Source organism: Anomaloglossus baeobatrachus, chromosome 7 (assembly GCF_048569485.1).
Source record: "Anomaloglossus baeobatrachus isolate aAnoBae1 chromosome 7, aAnoBae1.hap1, whole genome shotgun sequence".
NCBI lineage: Eukaryota > Metazoa > Chordata > Amphibia > Anura > Aromobatidae > Anomaloglossus > Anomaloglossus baeobatrachus.
Window position 1 is genome coordinate 298133244 of NC_134359.1, and position 14634 is coordinate 298147877.

The 14634-nt window shown below is 47.7% G+C and overlaps 1 protein-coding gene across 2 annotated transcripts in view; it reads left to right on the forward strand.

Annotated features, from left to right (window-relative positions):
- The first annotated feature begins 467 nt into the window (after positions 1–467).
- LOC142246489 (E3 ubiquitin/ISG15 ligase TRIM25-like) overlaps positions 468–14634 on the forward strand; it is a 49050-nt gene continuing 34883 nt past the window's right edge. Inside the window, exon 1 of one of the 2 annotated variants that reach the window (XM_075319552.1) lies at positions 468–545. The gene's annotated coding sequence lies outside the window, so the exon portion shown is untranslated. Of the gene's footprint in view, positions 546–902; positions 971–14634 lie in introns of those variants that run through there. The other variant, XM_075319553.1, reaches the window with a different exon arrangement.

Here is a 14634-nt window from a genome sequence, read left to right on the forward strand (position 1 = left end):
CTGCTGCGGCCACTGATTGATCATTGCTGCGGCCACTGATTGATCGCTACTGAGTGAATGTGTTTATAAAGTGAGCACCATAATAAATGTCCTATTTCTCCTCACATTAAAGCCTTCTTCTCATCTGTGTGAGGTAAAGCGTCTTCTGTGAGGAAATGTCACATCTCACATAACACCATTTACCTCACACAGATGGGAATCATTGTGTAACTGAGGAGCCTGAGATCAGCGACACGGGGAGATTTACCTCACACTGCACCCGCCGCCATTACTGGAGCCAGCAGCCGGGGAGGGGCGGGACCAGCGGCCATTCCACACAATTGACCTTCATGGGCGGGGCTACCCGGGACTGCGCGGAGGGATCTCTGATCGACAGCTTCTCATTTGCCGCTTGAACGTTCAAATGACTGACCCCGCCCACTACATGAGACCCGCAGCTTGGAGAGGCTTCCCGCGCTCTGCGACCACGTGACCCCGCCTCCGCTTATATACTGACCCTGAGGTAAAAACGCGGCGGAGAGAGGAGACGGATCCCGGCCTGTGAGGTAAGGGACGACGGTGTCTGAGGGCAGCCACTAGCCAGTCTGTAATTACATGGTGTCTGCTATAACCGGGCATTAGTATAAATTGTACTCTCCATTACCACACACACATATAAATATATATGTATATACTGTGTGTGTGTATACAGGGCCGGATTATAGGCGGGGCTTCAGCCCAGGGGCCCCCACCACAAGAGCTTCTGAGGGGGCCCCCACCATCATCAGTGTGGGCGCCATTTTATTAAGGTTCAGGACCACACTGTACCGTTAAAGAATTTCAATCCGGCTGTCACTGTGCTGCAGACACGCCCACTGCACGCTGTGTGGGCTGAGTCTGCAAGGATGACGTCACCGCGCGATGGCTGCTGCTTCTTCGTGCCGTACAGGAGCTTGTGGGAGGACCGGAGCAGAGGCCTCGGTAGATGATGGTGAGTGACGTCATCCATCATGGTGCCGGGCAGGAGGCTGCAGTGAGGAGGGAGCAGGACGGGATTTCATAGTGTCAGCGGCAGCTCTGCCGGCAGGACCAGTGTGAGTTATTGCAGGAGTGTGAGCTGCTGCAGATCAGGTCGGGCTGTCAGTGCCGGGTCATCGGCCTCATCCCTCCCCTGCAATAACTCACACTGATCTTCAGCAGAGACATCACTACACAGATCCTGCACTGATCACATCTGAGCCTGCAGCACACATTACACTATATGGCCCATATTACATATAGAATATGTGAGGTCCTGTAGGCCCAGGTGTGATCAGTGCAGGGCATTGTATATCTGTGTATATACCACATCCAGTGTACGGAGTACTGTGATATACTGTGTACATTATATATCACATCCAGTGTACAGAGCAGTGTGATATACTGTGTACATGGTATATCACATCCAGTGTACGGAGTAGTGTGATATACTGTGTACATTATATATCACATCCAGTGTACAGAGCAGTGTGATATACTGTGTACATGGTATATCACATCCAGTGTACAGAGTAGTGTGATATACTGTGTACATTGTATACCACATCCAGTGTACAGAGTAGTGTGATATACTGTGTACATGGTATATCACATCCAGTGTACAGAGTAGTGTGATATACTGTGTACGTGGTATATCACATCCAGTGTACGGAGTAGTGTGATATACTGTGTACATGGTATATCACATCCAGTGTACAGAGTAGTGTGATATACTGTGTACATGGTGTATCACATCCAGTGTACAGAGCAGTGTGGTATACTATGTACATTATATACCACATCCAGTGTACAGAGCAGTGTGATATACTGTGTACATGGTATATCACATCCAGTGTACAGAGCAGTGTGATATACTGTGTACATTATATACCACATCCAGTGTACAGAGCAGTGTGATATACTGTGTACATTATATACCACATCCAGTGTACAGAGTAGTGTGATATACTGTGTACATGGTATACCACATCCAGTGTACAGAGCAGTGTGATATACTGTGTACATTATATACCACATCCAGTGTACAGAGCAGTGTGATATATTGTGTACATTATATACCACATCCAGTGTACAGAGCAGTGTGATATACTGTGTACATGGTATACCACATCCAGTGTACAGAGCAGTGTGATATACTGTGTACATTATATACCACATCCAGTGTACAGAGCAGTGTGATATACTGTGTACATTATAAACCACATCCAGTGTACAGAGCAGTGTGATATACTGTGTACATGGTATATCACATCCAGTGTACAGAGTAGTGTGATATACTGTGTACATTATATACCACATCCAGTGTACAGAGCAGTGTGATATATTGTGTACATTATATACCACATCCAGTGTACAGAGCAGTGTGATATACTGTGTACATGGTATACCACATCCAGTGTACACAGCAGTGTGATATACTGTGTACATTATATACCACATCCAGTGTACAGAGCAGTGTGATATACTGTGTACATTATATACCACATCCAGTGTACAGAGCAGTGTGATATACTGTGTACATGGTATATCACATCCAGTGTACAGAGCAGTGTGATATATTGTGTACATTATATACCACATCCAGTGTACAGAGCAGTGTGATATACTGTGTACATGGTATATCACATCCAGTGTACGGAGTAGTGTGATATACTGTGTACATGGTATATCACATCCAGTGTACAGAGCAGTGTGATATACTGTGTACATGGTATACCACATCCAGTGTACAGAGCAGTGTGATATACTGTGTACATGGTATATCACATCCAGTGTACAGAGCAGTGTGATATATTGTGTACATTATATACCACATCCAGTGTACAGAGCAGTGTGATATACTGTGTACATGGTATATCACATCCAGTGTACAGAGCAGTGTGATATACTGCGTACATTATATACCACATCCAGTGTACAGAGCAGTGTGATATACTGTGTACATTATATACCACATCCAGTGTACAGAGTAGTGTGATATACTGTGTACGTGGTATACCACATCCAGTGTACAGAGCAGTGTGATATACTGTGTACATTATATACCACATCCAGTGTACAGAGCAGTGTGATATATTGTGTACATTATATACCACATCCAGTGTACAGAGCAGTGTGATATACTGTGTACATGGTATACCACATCCAGTGTACAGAGCAGTGTGATATACTGTGTACATGGTATATCACATCCAGTGTACAGAGCAGTGTGATATATTGTGTACATTATATACCACATCCAGTGTACAGAGCAGTGTGATATACTGTGTACATGGTATATCACATCCAGTGTACAGAGCAGTGTGATATACTGCGTACATTATATACCACATCCAGTGTACAGAGCAGTGTGATATACTGTGTACATTATATACCACATCCAGTGTACAGAGTAGTGTGATATACTGTGTACATGGTATACCACATCCAGTGTACAGAGCAGTGTGATATACTGTGTACATTATATACCACATCCAGTGTACAGAGCAGTGTGATATATTGTGTACATTATATACCACATCCAGTGTACAGAGCAGTGTGATATACTGTGTACATGGTATACCACATCCAGTGTACAGAGCAGTGTGATATACTGTGTACATTATATACCACATCCAGTGTACAGAGCAGTGTGATATACTGTGTACATTATAAACCACATCCAGTGTACAGAGCAGTGTGATATACTGTGTACATGGTATATCACATCCAGTGTACAGAGTAGTGTGATATACTGTGTACATTATATACCACATCCAGTGTACAGAGCAGTGTGATATATTGTGTACATTATATACCACATCCAGTGTACAGAGCAGTGTGATATACTGTGTACATGGTATACCACATCCAGTGTACACAGCAGTGTGATATACTGTGTACATTATATACCACATCCAGTGTACAGAGCAGTGTGATATACTGTGTACATTATATACCACATCCAGTGTACAGAGCAGTGTGATATACTGTGTACATGGTATATCACATCCAGTGTACAGAGCAGTGTGATATATTGTGTACATTATATACCACATCCAGTGTACAGAGCAGTGTGATATACTGTGTACATGGTATATCACATCCAGTGTACGGAGTAGTGTGATATACTGTGTACATGGTATATCACATCCAGTGTACAGAGCAGTGTGATATACTGTGTACATGGTATACCACATCCAGTGTACAGAGCAGTGTGATATACTGTGTACATGGTATATCACATCCAGTGTACAGAGCAGTGTGATATATTGTGTACATTATATACCACATCCAGTGTACAGAGCAGTGTGATATACTGTGTACATGGTATATCACATCCAGTGTACAGAGCAGTGTGATATACTGCGTACATTATATACCACATCCAGTGTACAGAGCAGTGTGATATACTGTGTACATTATATACCACATCCAGTGTACAGAGTAGTGTGATATACTGTGTACGTGGTATACCACATCCAGTGTACAGAGCAGTGTGATATACTGTGTACATTATATACCACATCCAGTGTACAGAGCAGTGTGATATATTGTGTACATTATATACCACATCCAGTGTACAGAGCAGTGTGATATACTGTGTACATGGTATACCACATCCAGTGTACAGAGCAGTGTGATATACTGTGTACATGGTATATCACATCCAGTGTACAGAGCAGTGTGATATATTGTGTACATTATATACCACATCCAGTGTACAGAGCAGTGTGATATACTGTGTACATGGTATATCACATCCAGTGTACAGAGCAGTGTGATATACTGCGTACATTATATACCACATCCAGTGTACAGAGCAGTGTGATATACTGTGTACATTATATACCACATCCAGTGTACAGAGTAGTGTGATATACTGTGTACATGGTATACCACATCCAGTGTACAGAGCAGTGTGATATACTGTGTACATTATATACCACATCCAGTGTACAGAGCAGTGTGATATATTGTGTACATTATATACCACATCCAGTGTACAGAGCAGTGTGATATACTGTGTACATTATATACCACATCCAGTGTACAGAGCAGTGTGATATACTGTGTACATGGTATATCACATCCAGTGTACAGAGTAGTGTGATATACTGTGTACATTATATACCACATCCAGTGTACCGAGCAGTGTGATATACTGTGTACATTATATACCACATCCAGTGTACAGAGCAGTGTGATATACTGTGTACATTATATACCACATCCAGTGTACAGAGCAGTGTGATATATTGTGTACATTATATACCACATCCAGTGTACAGAGCAGTGTGATATACTGTGTACATTATATACCACATCCAGTGTACAGAGCAGTGTGATATACTGTGTACATGGTATATCACATCCAGTGTACAGAGCAGTGTGATATACTGTGTACATTATATAGCACATCCAGTGTACAGAGCAGTGTGATATACTGTGTACATTATATACCACATCCAGTGTACAGAGTAGTGTGATATACTGTGTACATGGTATACCACATCCAGTGTACAGAGCAGTGTGATATACTGTGTACATTATATACCACATCCAGTGTACAGAGCAGTGTGATATACTGTGTACACACATCAGATGGCATATAATGTGTATATTGTATAACATCTGGTGTCTGTATCACAGTAAACCCGGTCAAATGCCGGGGCCCTGAGCTGCCGGGGTGCCCAATTGCGGTGGCAGGAGTGGCGTACCGCTAGTCAGGGGGCCCGGTGCCAGCGCTGTCACCAGCCTCCCCCCCCGCCGAGGATCGCACTTTCAATTGTATCGGCATCGCAGTTGCCGATACAATTGAGAGCAATGATGAGATTGGGCGGCTCTCTCTCATGATTCTCCTCACTGTCTCTGTTGGCACTCTGACAGCTCTGCAGCGGAGCTCGGTGACGTCATCACTGCGCGCCTGTTGATAGGTCGAACGACAGCAATGGACGCGCCGAGGAGACCGGAGCAGCGGGGGAACGAGGAGAAGTATGTACAATCACTGTGGCCAGACGACCATGGGGGTACATTAAATGATATGGCGGCTGTACACTACATGAGGATGCCTATTGCTATCTGGTTCTCTGCACTGTGCTATATACTGGCTGTATACTACATGAGGGTGCCTAATGCTAACTGGCTCTGCACTGTGCTATATAGGGGCTGTATAATACATGAGGATGCCTAATGCTATCTGGCTCTGCATTGTGCTATATAGGGGCTGTATAATACATGAGGATGCCTAATGCTATCAGGGTCTGCACTGTGCTATATAGGGGCTGTGTACTATGTGAAGGTGCTTAATATTATCTGGTCTGCTCTGTGCTATATAGGGGCTGTGTACTATGTGAGGATGCCTAATGCTATTGGCTCTGCACTGTGCTATATAGGGGCTGTGTACTACGTGAGGATACCTAATGCTATCTGGGTCTGCACTGTGCTATATAGGGGCTGTGTACTACATGAGGGTGCCTAATGCTATATGGGTCTGCATTGTGCTATATGGGGGCTGTATACTACATGAGGGTGCCTACTGCTATATGGGTCTGCATTGTACTATATGAGGACTGCTTATTGTAATATGGGGGCTGCATAGTGCCATATGGGGGCTGCATAGTGCCATATGGGGGCTGCATAGTGCAAAATCGGGGCTGCATAATGCCATATCGGGGCTGCATAATGCCATATCGGGGCTGCATAATACTATATGGAGGAATATTGAGGCTGCATAATACTATACCCCCAGAGTTGTATGCCCCTTCCACCCCAGAGTTGTATACCCCAAGAGCTGCATGTCACCCCCCCACCTCAGAGCTGTTTGTCCCCCCACCTCAGAGCCACTGCCCCCCTCTAGAGCTGTATGCCCCCCATTGCTCCATACCCCTTTCCTTAGTAATATTTATGCCCCCAAGTAATGTGTATGTCCCCAGCCCCTCTTGTGATGTGTATATACATCGGTGTTAGTGTGCTCTATGTGCGGCCATGTCTGTTAGTGACTGCCACCAATCAGCGTGGCACAGACACATGCCCAGGAGGAGTTGGATGGAGACAAGCGGGGAGGTGAATGAGACTGTTGCTGGCTTCCCAATATTAACAATAAATATAAAAATGTGTCTGTGTGTTCATGTATGATGTGTCTTTATGTCTATTTATATGTGTTTTTGTGAATTTCTCTTTAAATATATATGTGTATGTATGCCTGTATGTGAATGTATCTGTGCATGTCTATGTGTGGATGGGGCCCACTGAGACTCTGTCACCCAGGGCCCACAAAAACCTGGAGCCGGCCCTGCGCATACCAGTCATGTATTCTCCTGTACACTGTAGAGGGGCGTACCTTTGGGGGGCATGCGGCATATTTGCCCCTGCACAGCAATCAGGGGGCCACCATTGGAAAGTGTGAGGCAGCAGTATGGTGGGAGAAAATTGTAAGTAGACAGTATTGGGAAAGAAAAGTGTGAGGGGAATAGAATGGAGACTGGGTAGTAGTGGGGGATAAGCAGTATAGAGAAGGGGCAGCATGGTGGCCAGTGTGAGGGCACAGTATGGAGGGCACAGTATGCTGAGGAGAGGGAATGTGAGATGGAGGTACAGTATAGTGACTGTATAGTGAAGGAGATAGACAGTATAGAGAAGGGGCAGCATGGTGGCCAGTGTGAGGGCACAGTATGCTGAGGAGGGGGAATGTGAGACTGAGGTACAGTATAGTGACTGGATAGTGAAGGACATAGGCAGTATAGATAAGGGGCAGCAAGGTGGCCAGTGTGAAGGCACAGTATGGAGGGCACAGTATGCTGAGGAGGGGGAATGTGAGACTGAGGTGCAGTATAGAGAAGGGGCACCAAGGTGGCCAGTGTGAGGGTACAGTATGCTGAGGAGGGGGAATGTGAGACTGAGGTACAGTATAGTGACTGGATAGTGAAAGAGATAAGCAGTATAGATAAGGGGCGGCATGGTGGCCAGTGTGAGGGCACAGTATGGAGGGCACCGTAGGCTGAGGAGGGGGAATGTGAGACTGAGGTGCAGTATAGTGACTGGATAGTGAAGGAGATAAGCAGTATAGATAAGGGGCAGCATGGTGGCCAGTGTGAGGGCACAGTATGGAGGGCACAGTATGCTGAGAAGGGGGAATGTGAGACTGAGGTGCAGTATTTATATCTAAATGCTACAGTGCGTGCTCTACTGTTACGGCTAAAATTGTTAACGTTATTGGGCCCCCACCAGATTTTCTGCCCAGGGGCCCCCACCAACCTTAATCTGGCCCTGTGTGTATATATATGTATATCAGGAGTGTTAGGGGAGATTTATTAACGCTTTTGGTTATATATAGATATATATGTATAAATAGGTGTATGTATATATGGATGAGAATATATATATATATACACCCCTATAGTTTTATATTAGGAGATGGCCTGTGTTAAGCTGAAGCTGCCCCCAGGTTTGCCCCCTATAGCTGCGGCCACCTCTGAGCCCTTATATACAATGTCTGTATCTTAGTATCTGGTCCCATTAGGCTGCTTTCACACCTCCGGTTTCTGCAATGCGGCACAATCCGGCACTTTGCAGGAAAATCGCAACCGTTTTTTTTTGCTGCCGGTTGCGTTTTTTTCTGCATAGACTATAATTAGTGCCGCATTGTGCCTCAAGGCCTTGCGTTCCATCCGGTTTTTGCCGCATGCGGCAGATTTAGCCGATGCGGCGGCCGGATGGAACGTTGCCTGGCACGTTTTTTGTGCGGCAAAAAAACCCGCATCGCGCCGCATTCGGCCGATGCGGCGCATTTTTCAATGGATGCCTATGGCGGCCGGATGCGGCGCGATGCGGCAATAACCGCATCCGGCCGCCGCATGCGGTTTTTGCCACTGCGCATGCCCAGTAGCATGCCGCAAGCGGCAAAAACCGGACTGGCCGCAAAGGAAAAACTTATGCAAAGGATGCGGTGTGTTCACCGCATCCGTTGCATAGCTTGCACAGCCGGATTGAGCCGCACAGCTCAAGCCGGATGTGTGAAAGCAGCCTTAGGCTATGTGCGCACTTACCGGATTTTGCCGCGGATTTTCCGCGGATTTGCTGCATGTTTCGCTGCAGAAAATGTTCATAACATCTCTGCAGTGAATCACCAGCAAATCCTATGGAGAAAAAAAATCCTGTGCGCACTAGGCAGAATTTGACAGCTGCATGTTTTGCTGCGGAAATCCCGCAGCAAAAACAAGTGCATGTCACTTCTTTTTCCAGCACCCATGACAGCACCACGAGAGAGAGGGGATCCGCCCTTCAAGGACAGGAAACCTCCAGGATTAAAAAGGGGCGGCACCTCTCCCCACATCAGTTGGTTTCCTGTCCTTGAACAGGGAGCCTCCAGGAAGATTCAGGATGGTCCTGGTGGGCCGAAGATAAGGATTCCAGCCCTGGCCGGCGGGCTCTGGCAGGGCACGGGTCCTGCTGCGACCGGCCGAGGTGCTGTGGAGACGCCGCAGCAGACCCACGGGGGTCCGACCTGCGAGCAGAACACCCTCCTCCAGTGCCGCCGTGGCAGGCCCGGGGGGCTGATGTCGGGCGGCGAGGCACGGAAGTGGTGTGGAGCCTACGGGGACCAGGTAAGGGCCGGTCGGCCGCAGTGCTGTGGCTCCGCAGCAGACCAACGGGGGTCCTGTCTGAGCGCGGGTAGCCCCCCCTCCCCTAGTAAAGTCGGCCTGGGAACGGGCGGCAAGGAGCAGGTAAGCTGCAATTACTTGCTGCAGCGTCCTCGCGGCCGCAGACTGTGAAAAGCATTCCAGCCCTGGCCAGTCGATACTGGCAGCTGCACGAGTCCTGCCACGGCTGGTTGAGCTGCTGAGGGAATAGCCACAGCAGACCCATGGGGGCCGTGCATGTGAGCGTCGCTATCCTCCTGCTTCAGGACTCCCCACGGGAGGAGGATTGGTGGTGGTCCTGCCGGATATCAGGGATTAGGACACACCACAACAGCCCACGGGGGTTTTGTCTATGGTTAGTGATGCCGAAACGCAACAGCAGTGTGTGGCGACCACCATCTTACCCGGTCAGTCCGTGGGGCATGAGGTAACGGGTACGATCCAGCGTGGCTGTCCGGATCTGTATTTTCGCGGCGGTGGCATGTAGTGTGGCGCCATCTTGTGAATGGACGGCCACCACACAGGTGATCATCTGCACATGCGCAAGAAGGATGACGCGCTTCTGACATTTCCCGGAAGGGCCGGGACTATGGGTGCCCGGAGAGTGTTTACACCACAGCAACCATGGAGCAGATCGGTATGCTCCTGCTTAGCCCTCCAGCAGAATAGATGAGGAGCAGCAGCAGCCTCCGCTGTTACCACCACAGCCATAGGCTGTCACTCAGAAGAGGCAGCAGGAAAGCAGGCCTCAGCGCAGACGGGGGAGCAGTGTTCTGACTCTGGTGAGATACGCTTGGGAAGGAGGGACACCTTGTCCAGCCAGCAGAGTCTGAAATCCAATAGACCAGACTTCTGGAAAGCCTTCAGAGGGACTTGTCTGATGACATCACTCCTCCTTCCAACCCTGTTTCACCTCTTTGTTTTTTTGGCATCTGAGTGTTAAGTGCTCTTCGTGTAAGTTCCCTTTGTACAGAGGTCTTTTTATCTGGTTCCTTCAGGTTCAGGATAGACCCAGAAATGCACCTGTAAAAACTAGAGACAGGGAATGCGCTCTCTGTAAACGGGAGCTGTCTAGTACCTGGTCTATAGAGCTTGGCCAGAGCTGTGTTCAACAGACTCAGATTAAGCCCGAAGTTTACCTCGGTCCTGAGGTCCATGATTAGGGCTGTGGTCTGGGATTCACTAGGATCCCTATCTACTTGAGTCATAGCCTTATGAAATGCAGACCTGGTTCCGGGGACTCAAACGGTTCCCAGGGGGGAGGACGAATCTTCAGAATCCGTTCCCTTTTAGGTCATCAATGCTTATGATCAAAAATTCGGGGCAGCCAGTAAAAACAGTCAGGTCCACTATGGACACTCATGCTGAAAAAGCCCCCCCCCCCCCCCCAAAAAAAAAAAAAAAGTCTAGAAACCCTCAGCTAGGGTACTATGATCAGCCATTGCAGCTAGCTGCACATCAAGATGGCGGTATGGTCTGACCAACTTAGGGATCAGCTTAAAGAAGAAGAGATTATTGTATCTTCATCTCCTTTTCTTACGTGGGGTAGCAGCGTTCCTTACAGACACATTTGCAGTCTCACCCAGGCTGTCGGCTAAATCCGCAGCCTTATCTGGCGCAGCCAGAAGGGTCCTCTGGCTGAAGTGCTGGCGGGGGGATATCCAGACAAGATCAAGACTTTGCAGTGGCTACTGTGGCTGCGTTGCTACTGCTGGTATTAATAACAGGTGCCTGGGCGGCGCAACAATGAAATGGTGTGTTCACCCCTGTGATTTTTCCTATCCAATGACCAGGGCAATTTCTGTTCGGCCCAGTCCTGGATGATCTTTTAGGAGCAGCAGGCGACAGAAGGAAGGGTTCTGTACACGTCAAGTCCAGCCTTCAGTAGACCTTTGGGAAAGAGTTTTTGGCTGAAACACCTGAAGATCAGCCTTGTTGGTCGGACTGAAGGAAATCAAGGGAAGCGCCACATTTATGTTTAAGAGGCCTTAAGGATACGCAGAGGGTCCCCCCAGTGACTCTTCCCCCTGGGTCCGGGGAGGAAACTTTCTCATTTTTTTCTTCTGTCCTAAGTGAGGATATCCTCAAACCAATGGACCCGAACCCTTTTTGTACTCTAGCCTCAGATTCCGTTCCAAAGGTTCGCACAATAATAAACCTGAAAACTCTCAATGCTTAGAGAGCTTCAAATGGAGTCAGTGATATCCACAGGGAAACATTGAATTCCTGGTGTCACATGGCAGTGGTAGATCTGAAGAATGTAGTTCTCATGTCCTGATATGCGTCAGGGTTCAGAAATTCCCCAGGGTAGCCCTGTATATGGAGGGGAAGTTTAGACATTTCCAGTATCCAGCTCTTGCGTTGGTCTGGGGATGGTCTTTACAAGAATATCTGTAGTGACAACCCTTCTAAGGAGAGGAAAGGGTTCTAAGATCCCGTATCTAGATGGTTATCGGCAGCTCTGGCCGACATTGTACCGAACTTAGGCAGGAGGGTGTTTAGATTCAACAGCTCAAGACTGCCAACTTCTAGAGTCTGAACTAGAGAATCTCCAGGTGCAAGTGGCACAGGCAACAAAAGTCCCGAGAACTCCTCAGAGACACAATGTCCCTTTTTAGGCTCCTTTACATTCAGCATCTTGGTGGTGCTTTTGGTCCAGGTACAAGCCGGAGTCCTTCAGGTGAACATTCTGAAGTATCAGGTGATTCTCGGAGGTCATCCGGACAAGTGTGTTACACTCCGGCCCAACACAGTGGATCCCTGCATTGTTGGCTGCATCCAGAGGACTTTTGAAGGGCATGCCTTAAATAACCCAAGTAACGAAGGTGCTTGCCACCAAAGCATGGTTGAAAAACCCATTTTCAAGGTCATTTTGTCCAGGGAGTGTGGTCTGGAAGAGATACCGATGTTTCCCCAAACACCAGGGAATTCCTTGCAGTAGAAACAGCAGTGGATCAGTTCCTGCATTCCCTTAGGGCCCCTTTACACACTGGGACTTTCAGCGATCCCACCAGCGATCCCAACCTGGCCGGGATCGCTACAACGTCTCTGGTGAGTCGCTGGTGAGATGTCCAACAGGCAGCCCTGGCCTACGACACAACAGCGCTCCGGACCTGCAGAACGGCCTAGTTAGTCATTGGGGACATTGTAAGGCAGCTTTTGAAAGGGAAGTCGCAAACACAGTCGCTGTAAAGTCCCCTTTCCACACTGAAAACTTCTAGCGATCATGCTGCACAGCGGGAAACAAAGGACCAATGACTGGTCCTGAACGATTGTAGCGATCAGCAACTTCACGGCACGGGCCCGGTCGCTGTTGTGTTCGCAGACTGCAGTGTCGCGGGGGAGGTCGCTGTTGCGTCGCCGGTTTTGCAAACCCGGTGACGTTGCGGCGATATCGTTTGCGATGTTGCAGTGTGTAAAGCCACCTTAACTGGTCATTGTACGTAATCCTCTAACATTCAGGCGATAATGGCATATCTCTATCATGGGGTTCTCTGTCCTGATCACTGATGGCAATAGTAAGCAGAGCATTATTTATAATCCGAAGAGAACTGTACGGCAGTGGACGCCCTGCTAATCACATGGAACTTCCACCTTGGCTTATGCTTTTCCTCCCATAGTCCTCATTCCAGCAGTTCTGATGGTAATACGGGAGGAGAGGGCAGAAGCGATCCTGGGCGGCATATCGCAGCGTGGCTTCACATGGTCACTTCTAAGTATCGGAGAGTTTGCTCTTGGCCTGATCACTACTCTTATGCAATGCAAGAAACCAAAATTTAAGGCTAAACTCTACTGCAGTACTGAGATAACCTTCTTGTCATCCGTAGGGGCAAATCTAGATGACCCAGTGCCAATTGCGTTGGTATTGGAGTTCCTCCAGAAGAGGTCTAAACTGAGTCTTATCGATTAACCCGCTAACTATTCACGTGTGGGCCCTAGCTGCCCTGCATAATTATGACCTAGCGGGAGATCACTGGATTCCCGTTTCACTCCTGTAATAGTCCTGATTGTGGTCTGTCCTTTCCATCATGGGATCTTATTCTCATCCTCAGCTTTAACCAAGCCATATATGAACCCTTAGAGTACATATATCTTAAGGATCTATCTCGGAAGTTAACAGCAGCACGTAGGGTTAGTGACATCCAAGCCCTATCTTAGTTCCTTCCTTACTCAGGTTCTTGAGAATAGAGTGGTCCTGGGACCACCTAAACCAGCTTCCTTCCCGATGGTAGTTTCAAGCTTCATAGGTCTCCAGAGATTATTCTTCCGAACTGTATGGTAATCTGAAAGATCAGGGGAGGAAGGGTGGCATTACCTCAATGTTAGACGTGGCCTTCTAGCATATCTCTCAGTCACCAGTACCTGGAGAAGGGACTAGTCCCTGTTCTGTTGTTGTAATGGGAAGGGGCTCTAAGCCTCCAGATCTACCTTGGCTGGGTGGATCATAGAAGCCAATTCTGTTGCCTACGCCAGTGTTAGGGAGATGTCTGAAAGCTCACTTCCCAATAGCAATGGCATCTTCCTCGGCGGAAAGATCAGAAGTTCACATCGTGCAGTTCTGTGGTGACCACGTGGTCTTCACTTTCCACTTCTATAAGCAGTATAGATGGATTTATAATTTACTGGCCTCACCTTTGGGAGAAGGGTTCTGCACGCTTTGGTCCCTCCCTAGGTTTCCTGTCTATGTAATTCTCTCGTGGTGCTGTCATGGGTGCTGGAAAAATACGTAATTACTTACCGGTAATGTGTTTTTTCTGAACCCATGACAGCACCCTTACATTCCCTCCCTGCGCGTGGATGTGTTAATAGTTCTGGGGTTTTTCACTTCTCTCCGCATGGCTGTATGTTGGTGGTAGTTTTGTGTTTTAACAATGTTCCTTTTCCGGAGGTCCTTTCATGCTCGGTAACCAACTGATGTGGGGAGAGGTGCCGCCCCTTTTTAATCCTGGAGGTTTCCTGTCCTTGAAGGGCGGATCCCCTCTCTCTCGTGGTGCTG